Source organism: Numida meleagris, chromosome 12 (genome assembly GCF_002078875.1).
Source record: "Numida meleagris isolate 19003 breed g44 Domestic line chromosome 12, NumMel1.0, whole genome shotgun sequence".
Lineage (NCBI taxonomy): Eukaryota > Metazoa > Chordata > Aves > Galliformes > Numididae > Numida > Numida meleagris.
In genome coordinates, this window is record NC_034420.1 from 9,187,616 (window position 1) to 9,200,476 (window position 12,861).

A 12,861-nucleotide genomic window follows, 5' to 3' on the forward strand; every position below is an offset into this window, starting at 1 on the left:
TTCAGCCCCAGATTCCTGTCATTTCATTTGAAGAGGAGGCCTCTGGCATGTAACCAGATATCTTCCGGGTTTTTTGGCTTGGTGATCTTTGCCTTCAGACTTCTGGCCAGTATTAATTTACATAGGCCTGAAAACAAGCGTGGCGCTATCCGTCTTCTTGAGTTACATGCAAGGAACACCAAAAAACTTCCTGATGTAACTAATAAAGGAAATTGGGACGGAAGGAACAGTCTATCAATTATCAATAGGATGAAAGTTGCAGGAATTGGGCAAATTAAAGTATATGAAGCAAGTACTTCTATACTAAGAGGTGAGGCTCAAGAGGAAACTGTGAGCTCCTTTGCATTTTGACATACTGAACATAAATGCATTTACAGAGTGGCAGCAGAAGGGAAAAAGGACAGAGATGGAGAGTGTAAAAGCAAGATAAAGCACATTTCGGAAAGAAAAAAGAAAATGGTCTTTGTTCCTAGATGGGAGAGATGCAGATCTGCCACAGTTCATAACACATGGAAACAAACAGCTCTTTGTAAGCTGCACACTTCTTGGGCCGTTTGTTTGTGTTGTTTTTTTTTTTTGTGTGTGTGCGCATTCTGATACCACTCCCATTTTGCTCTGATGCCCAATTAAATGAAAACTCAAAGGTGATTCTGTGTAGTTTTTGTTGATTCCTGTGAGAACGGTGTCTCCATATTTCAGTACTGAATCAGACTCTGGGAAGGCAACTGAAAAAGAAACTGCAACATCACAGAAGAAGATAGAGCCACTCATCTGGGACTTTCTGTGACTGATGCTCTATCACCACCTTCCAATCAACATTTCTTTTACCTGTGGCTAAATCTGCTCCATTTCCAAAGATAAAATAATGCATCTCAAACACATTTATAAAGTTCTGCCTACGGTCTAAGCTTTCCTCCAATATGTGTTTATCATCCTTTGTGCAACTTATTTCTGCTTGTTTCCTAATCAAGACTAATAGTAATAATAATAGCAGTAGTAATAATAATAGCAATTACGTTTCCTAATGTATGAATGAGTTGTCTTTTCATATCCAGATCTCACATTAATCCATAATTACAAAAAGACAGAGAAAGAAAGAAACCAGGAGAGCAAAACCACATGTTTTCCCTGCTAGACAGTCCCACAGCATGCTTCTGTGAGGTCATGGGTTAGAAAAAAAAACAGGAAAAAAAAATCTAAAAATGTGACACACCCTTACTTGGGTACTCCTTAAGCGCATGCCTAAAACTGAGCACGGTTAAGTCCTTTTCTGGAAGACAGGCTGAGCAGAGGGATTTCCTTTGCTGATGAGCTACTTACAATTTGTTCTTTTCAGCAGTGGGAGTCAGAATCAGAAAAGCTGCTGATTGTTCAGCCTTCTCTTCCAAAGCAAGGAAAACGCTGTTTATAAGAAACTTCAAAAGCCCCTGTCACAGATATCAAGTCTATGTACTGTATGCCTTTGCCAAGTCAAATTAGGTTATTTTACTTGATATTAAGTTTGACAAGCAAAGAGCCTATGAAAACCAGAATCCCAACTGGGTGTGCCTCCCACAACTCACACGATTTTTTGGTGTTAAAATTCCTACAGTAGCTCTGTTCTTCACTCTCAGCTTATATGTCTGTCTCTATTTATCTTGTCTGGAAATGTACCTCATTATGTCCTAGACATCTTCTAATATTCAGATTCTTCAAGAATGTGAACAACACAAGTAGACTTTGTTTTGGCTAGCAAACCGGTCTTACCACATGCGGATGTCTCTGTGGTCTTTGGTTTCTATTTACTTCAACAGATTATAAATTCTATTATCATGCTAATTTGCAGGTCCACTGAGTATATCAGACTTGTGGGCTCCTCAGTGCTATAAAAATACCCTTCTGCTAAATAGTTTCCTGGCAGCAGCAATGACAAATCAATTTTGGTATTAACAGCCTTGCACAATTAAGAAAAGTACTAATAACACATTGCATTTTAAAAGAGCAGGACAATCTTGCTGTGGGCAGAGTGAGCACGAGAAATCTCATTCCATACTGCTTATCCAAGAAGAGCTTCCACTAACTTAACTTGCTTTGACTGTGTACTGAAAACAGGATCAAGTCTTTGAGACATGCAGTGGTCCAAACTTCAGTGAACTATTCAAGCAGACATCATACAGCACTTTAATGAATAAATGTACTTTAATTGCAGAATGACACTTCCGTGAATTTGGTGGTTTGCACATAACCCTTACAAAATATTCAACTTACAAAACAGGTACCCACAAAGGATAACAATTTAAACGTCGTCTACTTCACTTTTATTCCGTGGTTTTTAAATTGAATATTTTTTACAAATAATTGCCTTCATCTTGGACACAACATTCCATAAATATACATGGAAATGTTTGTACTTCTCTTTCTCCTCTGATGCCTGGTCCTCTCTCACCAAAACTGTATACATAGCCTAGTTGAAATACAGGTATAATTTATTCTGAGTTTGGTTTCTGTGTAGCATAGGCATATAGACACTTATACTAATGAGTGTTGGGGATGCTGCTCTATAATACTTTCACATTATCCAGCTTCCCAACACCAACATCTTCTAACACGCCAGAATCCTTAGAGCACTCTCAAAATCTTTAGAGGAAGCTCTCAGCTGTTTTCTGGCTAACTACAGAGAACACCCTTTCTCTAGCTTCCCAACGAGATGCTTTTCCAGCCTCCTGCTTCCCAGTTAGCATTAGCTGTGTCTAGACCAGGAGCTCTAACAGAGCGCAATGTGGCACGGTCCAGAGCTGAAGCTGACCTGCCTTGCAGGCTGACAGTGTCCCTAAGGAAGAAGTAGAAACCTCAGCAGCATGGAAGAGTCAGGATCAACAAAAAAAACCCTCCATCTACTCTATTTTGAAATGAGACTCCAAATTCCTCTTTGGTGATAAGAAAATCATTTCTAGAAGAACAAGAAATGGACCCTTTATTGAGAAGGAACCATCAGTCAAGCCTTCCCTAAAACTATTTAGTAAAGAACGGCCTGTCAAACACAAGCAACACAGAGTAAGATGGGGCAATTCCAACTGCACTCATTACCTTCCTATCAGCTTTGTCTGCTCCCTGGCTTAGTAATGGTTTGGGGAAGATTTAGCTTGATGATTTTACAGGTTCTTGCTGTTCCCATATCTGTCAGCTTCCTGACTAGAAACGGCAAGTCCTCGTCATTGCCAGCAGGCAAAGTCAGAAGGATTATAAGTATTACAAGATCTGAACATTGGCCAAAATGTTTCCAAAGGACAGCCATTGCTATGCGTTTCCCACTGTCATCTCCGGAGCCCACTAAACTGACATCTCCGTAACTGCACAGTTTAACACTTATTTCAGTGTTTGTACTTGTGGTTTGGGTGGAAAGAAAAACCAAAACAGCATTGAAATGTATTCTTCAACAAATTTAAATATGAATCTGCATGAAAATGTTTCCTAATAATTCTATTAAGAAATAGTATTTCCCCTTCTCTGATAATTGTCTCAGTCTTCAATGGGAGTCCCTGGCATGACATGATCCCCGTGTTCTCAGAGGCAGGCAGAGGTAAAGGGAGAGATCAGAGGGGCTGGTAGTGTGGCATGTGGAGGTGACATCCCCTTTATCTTTACACCCCCCATTGCTACTTGGAGCCCAGCAGAGCCATTTCCACTTGGCTGGGATAAAGTATCCCATGAGATCCTTAACTCATCCCAACTACCAGTGGCTGTCAGGGGGTCAAAATGAGCCCTGGAATGGTGTAGAGATGTCTTTTTGCCCCTGCTGTGCAATCACTCTGGCTTGAACCTGTTGGATGGCACCCCTTAGTAGTGCAATCTGGCCACTGCATCAGAGCCAGGCTGGCACCAAGTGTCTGCATTGCATCACAAAACCCAAAATAAGAGACCTTTACTTACCACAAAGGAGGAGATGGAGGAGAAACACTGTAGTAGAAATCCCGTGCAAGTAAAAGCCTGCAGTTTTATAACCGAGCAGTAGGTCAGCATGTGTAAATTTAACTGTCGCAGACTCATACAATTTAATCAGTCCACATAAAAAGTCTGAGAATGCCACTTTATTGACTACTCAGTAAATGCAGTGTGCATTACAGGAGAGAGTCTTGTCTTACATCCTGGGGATAATGTCACTGGTTTGGGATTCATAAATGAGGTCTGTACAGGAAGAGGGGATTATGCTGGCAATGCGAGAATTCACCACAAGGAATATTTACAAGCTATAAATCCAGCTGTTAATTTCAGGTTATCAAAACCAATCACTGTATCTCAGTTCTCAAACAACATCTGATCATCATCATCATCACACCAGTAATCAGCCACTGCAGAATGAACATGCAGTGAAGCAGAATTTCCTTAACTGTATTGCGCTCGTTTCCTTCACTAAACATTGAATTGCTGCCTCAATTAACAAGACATTTCTTCCTTAAACAAGAGTGAGGGTAGGAGGGGGAGAGGTCTTCAAGATAGCCATGGAAATATATGCACAGCTTGCAGGAAGCAGAAATGTGTTTGCAATTTGCAACAGGAGGGAAAATATAAAGGCTGAAAAGAGAGATTGATTCCAGTTTTCAGACTATTACATCAATGTCAACTTATCAAATCCTTGTATTTCCTGGAATGAGAACAAAGGTAACTTAAATGAATATGCTTCCAGATTTGTGATCTGTTTACAGTTATATTGTGCACTTATTAACAGTATGACTATTCAACCACAATTAGAAAGACTACTATGCTGGTTTTTTTTTAAATTTCATGTGTAAATTTTGTACTTAGAAAAAAGTGATAAACAAAAATCAGTCTCTACGGGAGCTGTTCAGACAAGTACACTTCAGACTTTACTACCAACAGCTGTACTGAAATATTTATACAACCACAGTGTATGAGTTGCCAGCTGTTCTAATCTTACACACCCTACAGCTCATACAATGCGTCGCAAGTTGTTCCCTGCTACCGTCTCCCAGGCATCAGTTCTGAGACTGACTTTTATGTTCTATTTATCTATCTGTCTGTCATCAGTGCGATTCCACTGTCTTCACACGGAGCTGCGATCAGTTTACCCAGATATGACGGCAGAGCATAACCCATAAAGCCCTGTGATGGGGAAAGACATATCAGGTTGCAAAGACTGGTGTTTTTCCTACATCAAAAATTTGCAAACCACTACAATTAAAAAACAAACAAACAAACAAACAAACGAAAAAAACCTTATACAGACCTTTTACAACACAAGACATCTGCAGTTTGGACCGGCTCCATTCTAAGTAGCAGCAGAGATACAGCCTCTGATCTTTTTTTCACTTTCTTCTCACTCAGTGTTCTTTTCTGGTTTCATACTAATCAGCTTTTATTGTCTCAAGTGAGAGGATCTTTATGCATCCTTGGGGTTAGTAATCGAGAGTGCTCTTGAGCTGTCATCTTGATGAGAGATTGACTGGGTTGAATAAACAGGTCAATCCTAACATGAAGATTATCATTGAAAATCAGCTGTCAGAAGCCTTACTTAATTTATTCTGACCTCATATCGCAAAAAGCAACAGGAATCCTTTTTGAAATCCCAGGACAGTTCTGACATGATTCCAGCAATGACAAAGACATTTTGATCAATGGCTACGCGTGTTCCTATTACAGTGAAATCAAGCGTGGTATGTCTTCACCAGAATCCAACAAATCATTGTGCCCTGTTTATTCTTCTCGATCTCTTCTCTGTGGAATAGGATCCAACAGATTGGATTCGGAGCTTTGCAGAGCTGGTGAAAGAGATTCCATCAGATTCCAGATAAAAGTCTTCACTGCTGGTTTTCTCACAGTTCTATGCTCTTCGTGTTTTGCTTCCCTTATGATGTCTGGCAAACAAGTCTCATAAAACAGGAGAGTAGAATGAAATGTCCGTATCTCTCAAGCTTTGCATTTTGATATCATCTTTCACTTTCAAGAAACCCATGAAGTGCTGGAAAATGGATGCATTTGCCTTACTTTTTTTTTCTTTTCTGAGAACTACCCTATTCCTATTTCAAACTTTTAAGGAATTATGAAAAAAATAAAAATCTGAATAATTTCACTGCTGGCCATGAATGCTTCATCTGCTTCATTCAGTTGAAGTTCAGAAGCTCAGCTGAATTTTAGATTCATTCAGTCTACTTGTGGTTGGAGATCTACAAATCAGAAGTCAAGTGCAGAAAAGATAATAGTAGAGTTATAATCTGTCTCAAATTAATAGATTGTACCCAGGAAAGAGTAATAGATTACTTTGTCCAAGCATTATGCATATGAAGAATTTTATGATCTTTCACAAAGAAGCCTAAAAAACAGGACAGAAAATGCTTCTGAACATTTGGAATGCCTCTGGAATTGTTCTGACCTAAAAGTCTTTCAGGGAAACACATTCAAAGAAACTGAAAAGAGCACAGTTGCTCAGTTAGAAAAAAGATTGGTAGGAGAGGTACAGGAGAGTGTCTGAAAACATTTCACTGTTACGTTTGGCCAAACCAATGCTTCCACTCTGCACAACACCTGAGAAAACCCCAAGCGATACACAACTGCAGAACCATTAAAAGAGGTCTTTACTTGGGCAGGTTTTAAGCTTTTGTCCTCAGTAATATATGGTGCAAAAAGAGCTGTCTGTCTAGGTGGCAAGAACATGAGATTTAAGTGAATGGGAATCAAGCAGAGAGTGGACAGGCACAAACATGCTATGCCTGAATGCAGAAGTCAGCCTCCAGACAATGGGAGGTGGATGAGCCTTTCTGGGGAAGGAGGTTTCTCGGTGGCTGCCTCCACTGCTGGGTTTCTCCTGCTTTCCTCTGAAGGAAGGAATCTGAAGCAGATTGGAATGCTGTGATTATGGAACAGTTCAATTCTTTACAGACTGCTGTTATTTCTGCAAAATCCTGAAGTACATGGCACACTACAGACAACAGCGGTGCCTTTGTGTATGACAAAACGTGCCGAGGACACGGATGAACAGCCGTGAGGAAGTCGGAGGACAAGTTTTGCAGCCTGCTGATAAAGGAATTTCTCAGGAAGTGATGATTCAGGCTTCGCAAGAATTGCCCTAATTGTGCAGAGATGCTCGTCCGGCTGTCTGCCTCCCTGCCTGTGCACAGCAACTGAGACAGGAAGAGACAGTTATACCATGGGATCAGCTCCTGCCTCCCCATGACTGCTCCACCCCATGCATCTCCACGTGCTGTTCTGAGAAGGTACCAGGCATTAGAGGCAGGGACAGATCAGCAGGTGATGTCTCTCTCTTTTTTCTTTTTCTTCTTTTTTTTTTTTTTTTTTAATGCTTTATTGCTGGTTCTGCTGGGATTTAAGCTGATAGGGAAGATTCACATGACTTGAAGACTGGTGCTGCCAAGCACCTGAAAATGAAACTAAATCATACAGCAAGTGGGGCTAGAGATCCTTCATCAGGCTGACTTGTGCCTGGTACATGACATCTGGATGACTGGACTAGATGATCTTAGTGGTCTTCTCCAACCTTAATGATTCTACGATTCTGTGATCAGAGAGGAGATGTACCCGGAGGACTCCAGCTGCCCTTTCTCTCTGGTCTATTTGCATAGGTTGCATCCCTGATAGCTGAGCAGAAAGAAGAGAGCAAGGCACAGAATTATGTGAATTCAGATGGCCCATGGTGGAGGGGGAAGGGAAATGAAAGAATATTTAAAATAAACTAATATACATCCCAGGAAGAGCTCTTCTCAAGAATCTGTATAGAGCTGCCTGCAATCAGTTAATCAGCATAATCGTCTCTAATTAGAGTCCAGAGGCACAGCGCAAACATAGCTGCTTTACAGAGAACTGGGTAGGGGTCTGGGGAGGGCAAAAAGGAAAAAGTTTCCAATGCTCTGTTAATGACAATCATAACTCTCTGCACAGCCAGGGAGTCTTCTGCTCTAATTAGAACCATTCTTGCTGAAATGGAAGGCGACATGATTTGTGAAAAAGACACCCTCAGCATGTAATTTTCTATGTAACAAATCTAGAAAGATGGATGCTCTTTGATCTCAATTCTCCTGTTATTGCTGTTCACACTGGGAAGGGCGCTTTAATGAAACAATCTCAAGGTAATTTACCGCCTTTGAAGTCCTGAAATGTGCTGCCAACAAAATTTCTGGTTTAGTGGAGGCTGCTGCAGCAGTCACTCAGGGTTGCTTAATGGAGCACCAAAACTGGAACATCAAGACATCAAAGGTGAAGGTGCCATGTGATTAATAAACTAAGCTATTCATTTGTTTCTGCCTCAGAGGCAATCTGACAATTTATTGTCACTAGCTAATTTACACGTTGTGAGTACTTGCTCTTAATAGTTATGCTGCCTATAGAACAAGATAAGTAATGTTTACATGAAGAGAGGAGGAGAAAAGACCCTTTTTAAATCTGAGGAAAGGCAGAGGAAAGGAGGGGAGTTGATTGTGGGAGCAAATCAGGCTGGGGAACTTTAGAGAAGAGAAGCTGGACCCATTTCTGCATTATTCTTTCCCCTCCTGCTGCCTCCTAGGACCATCTCCTTGTTTACATACTGTTGCCAGGAAACAAATCCCAATTAAAAGTGGATTACAAGGCAATGAGACGCCATTATTTTGAGGGAAGAGTTACACCAATGCATTTCTATTTGATTTGATGGCTAAGCCAAGGGTTTCAGTGATATTGGGCTAGAGATGGCGGGTCGTACAAATCTCTGCTGATGTCTGGAGTGGCAGCCAGTCTGGCTTTTGAGGAGATGGGGTTGAGCCCATCAGCTCCTTTCTTCAAATTAAAAGCTGTGGCATTCATTGCCTGCTGGAAATGCCCAGTCACTGGGGCCAACAGGACTTTACTGCCTTGAGAAAGCCTGCATTGAAACGGAGCTGCACCCCCCTGTTGTAGTAGGCAAAAAAAAAAAAAAAAGAAAAAAAGAAAGTGGGGAAAAGATGCTCTCACAGAGAAAGTAAGAGCCTATTTGAGGTAATGCAGAGTGATTGCTTTTGATTCTGCCTCCTCTCCTAATGAGCCACACCTCTCTTTCTAAACAGTTGAAAGCAATGGGCTTGTAGATTCATCTACACTCTCCTATTCTCATGCAATACCAAGTGGAAGACAAAATATTTGTGTAAGAGTTCTGGGAGTGTAATTAGGATGTGGAGTTTGATAACACTGCCTGCAATAAGGAGGCGTTTGGGGGAACATGAAGTGGGAAGGCCTGAAGAACAAGGAGACATGGGATCGGTACCTCCCAGATTAGATCTGCTGTTGAACTCTCACTCCCTCCCTGTTCCTGAAAGATGCCCTTTCCCAGGTATGCCACTGCAGCAGGAGGGCAGCTGACTGCCAATCTGCCTTGCTCTAGGGCAAAGAAATAAGGGGCATCCGGTGGAAGGCTCTGAACATCCTTATCTAGCCTGGGATATTAGAGCCTTCCAAAACCTCAGGCTACGGGGAGGTCATATACAAGGAATTTGGTTTGATGTGTGTGGAATGGCTAATGAACAGGACATTTTTCATAAAATTTATATTCTACTTCAGCCTTTCAGTCCTCTCCCAGGAATTGGAATGGTCAGATCCAAATTCAGTTTTGATTTTGCAAAATTAGGTTGGGAATCTCAGGTCAAAATAGCCCAGGTTCTTACTGAAGTATGATTTCGATCATGTTGTTTTGTTGTGTTTCAAGCCTCTCCTGTGACACAAGCCCACATCCCCCTGGCAGCTCGTTTTCCAGAGCAACCATGTGCTGTTTGTAGAGTGTACAAGCTGCACAGTGGTGTGTGCACAGGGATGTTGCCTAAGGCTTGCACGCAGGTCAGACAAATATCCCACAGTCCTTGAATACATACCAGCATGCCTGAAAATGTTGTACCTTGGCTTGCTCCAACAGCATGAGACAAGGCATCTGAGGATATCCTCCCACACCCAGGTCTGGAGCACAGAGGAGCAAGACAAACAGGTTACACAGGCAGAGTTAGGTGGTCTTGAATTTATAGCGAAAAATAATGTGCCAAACCAGTTCATTGGAAGATCTCCATATGCCAGGAGAGGATGTCACAACTACTAGCCAACACTAACCACATTATGTGTGGGCACAAAACATATTTAGAGTCAACCTTTTCATGAACTGGTTACAAGCTTGGTTCACAGTGGAAGTGTGGGCTATTTTTGGTCCTCAGAATGAGGCTAGAGATATGAGAGCTGCCTCTGATAGCATGTTGCTTTTCAGCTCTGGGTGGAAGGAGGATGTTCAAAGGTATGTAAAACTAAGGCACAATAATAAAGAAATAAACTAAGGAACTGCTATCAAACCTGGGAGAGGTATTGTTTCATGAGCTGTTGAAGCTGGAGGCAGTGGCTTGGTTCTGGTTTTTGAACCCCTGACAATCTGCCTTCTCTAAACACCACTGTGCAAAGAACCCAGAGGGACCACAAACTCCAGCAAGGCAGAAAAGACTGATTATATTTTCCTTTTTTTTTTTCCTCCTTTTTTCTTTCTTTTTTCTTTTTTTTTAAAGGGGAAAAGGCTGCTCATTTCTTTGCTCCATGGGGGTTAACATGTAGCATCCTGGCTCCTGTCACTTAGGAGCATGATAAGACTTCAAAGAGTACAGTGCAGGGCAGATACAGGCAGGCAACAAGAATGGGGCTAATAAGTAGCCTGTTTAAAAAAAAAAAAAAAAAAAAAAGCACCAAAACAACAAAACAAACCGCCAAATAGAAAAGAAACTCTAATGAGCCACCCAGATCATATACGATATGATCATTTTCCATCTTAAATAGCCTCTTTTATTAGCAGGTTTAGAGGACCCCAGACAGCAGCAAAATATTATCTGAGGTCCATAGCCATGGGCATAGAGCAAGGAAAGTGAATTTGAAGACCTAGCTACATCTGGAGTTTATCAGCTCTTTTCCTGGCTAGTATTACAGTAAACAATTATCTGCAGATCAGGAGACAGCAGGGACTTTAAAGACCCAAATTACAGAGAAAGGGAGAGAGAGAAGGAGAATACAAGAGATAAAAAGGAGTCTATGCATCTTATCGTACTAATGAAATCAACCTGACAATCATGGCAGGCTGCAAGGGTATTACACTGTCTGGTATTAAATGAGCAGTTACAGCACAGGCTCCTGTATCAAACAGCAAATAGACACGAAAGAGAAGAAAAATGTACCGCTAGGTCAAGGCGAGTGATTTATAGGGAGCAGTTAGACAGCTGGTCAGTTTTAAACCCTCCTCAAGCACGCTGTCAGGATAATAACGTATTCAAATGCTTCGATTAGCATTTCAAGGGACAGGGAATGTTCTGCAACACAGAAAACCTCGGTGAGCCCTAAAATGCAATTAATGAGGAAACAGCAATTGCCCGCAGCTGTTACTCTGTTTATGTGCAGAGGAACAATCACCTGTTGCAAAGGCAGCAATAATCCAGCCTGTTCTGTGGACACATTTGACTAATTTTGACTGTTTTGAACTGCGATGCCTTGCTCTCCTTGAACTTGCTGCAAAAGGCAGCTCTTCCAGCAAGTGGAAGCAGCTGAGCCTCATTTGGTCCCAAAAGGCTGTTTTCCAAAAACATGGGAGGTAATGTTACCACGTTCCTCAGTGGAACAGATGCAGTTAGGACTGTTAAGTCCTGCTGTATTTTTATAAGGGCCTGGTGGAAACGTTACCAGTTCTTATAAATTTCCTTTTTTTTTTTCTTTTTTCTTTTTCATTCGCACAGTTTCAAGATCTTTCAGATGGAGATAACAGCCAACTAATTCTGCAACTGGAAAAAGACATGGCACCCAAACTGGGCTTTGGGAGCAGCACTGAAATACTCGTGTTCAGAGTTCAGTTAGGAAAGGAAAAAATGAGGCATCTCTGTGAATATTTACCCATCTCTGACAAGGGGGGAGATTTTGCTATGAATCAGCTCCCAGAACTTGTGCTTGGTTTTGTGTTCAACTCTAGACAAGTTGATTGAACAAGAAGATGATGGGAAGCAGCCATTTTAATCAGCTTGTACGGAATGCTAACAGTAAACAAATTCTTGGGCATTTTTTACTGGTCTGAGGACCTGAAAGACACCTTGAAGTCCTGCCACACACCACTCTTAATAGTTCCCAAAGTGTGCATATACCGAGAAGGAAGCATGTTTCAGGGCTGAAACATGACTTTGGCTATTTTGCTTGGGCAAAATCCACTCCAACCAGGAAAAGCAAAGACAGTAAATTATTTGTTTGGAGGAGCTAGAAAGGATACCTTCTCAGGTACCCTCTCCTCTAGACTAGAGAGCAGATAACCACTTTGGAAGCAGAACGATACAGTATAAATCATTAGCCAAAAGCGTATACTGAGCTTTGAAAAATTCATTTGAACCTGAGAGTTATTCTTTCCTCTTGTCTATTTTTCTAGACTGAGATGGATCTCGATGTCCTTGGGAAGACAGCAGAGGCTGACGTCCTCCCCACCACACCGGGTTGAAGTGCAGTCCCCATCACATGCTGAGGGCAGAGCAGTGCTCAGAGGTGCCCCTTGGGTTTAGGACAATTTCCTGAAGATGCTCAGGCTGGCTTGGCCCATGGAACTGACAAATCCCAGGCCAGCTGAGGTACTCTGAGCAGCTCTGTCTGTACTTTTCCATTGATCCTTTGCCTAGATATATAGTTCTGATTTTGTCTGTGTCATGGGAAGATGTCATCTTGATCCCTCTACAAGGCTTTCAAATAGTAACATTTTGTTTGAAGGGAAAAGGAAAGAAAAAAGCAAGTGACAAAGAGCACTTAATCAGTATTACTCAGTATGTTTACATTTATGCTTGAAGATGAGCAACATGATGTATTTCTGTTCGTGTTCATGTGGATAAAAACCTTCTATGCAATTGCTATGACCTACCATTT

At 41.5% G+C, this 12,861-nt stretch overlaps 1 long non-coding RNA gene across 1 annotated transcript; it reads left to right on the forward strand.

Annotated features, from left to right (window-relative positions):
* On the forward strand, positions 10,924-12,861 carry LOC110405513. The gene is made up of 3 exons (XR_002442913.1): positions 10,924-11,560; positions 11,703-11,983; positions 12,377-12,861. It is a non-coding gene; the product is annotated as an uncharacterized LOC110405513 (long non-coding RNA).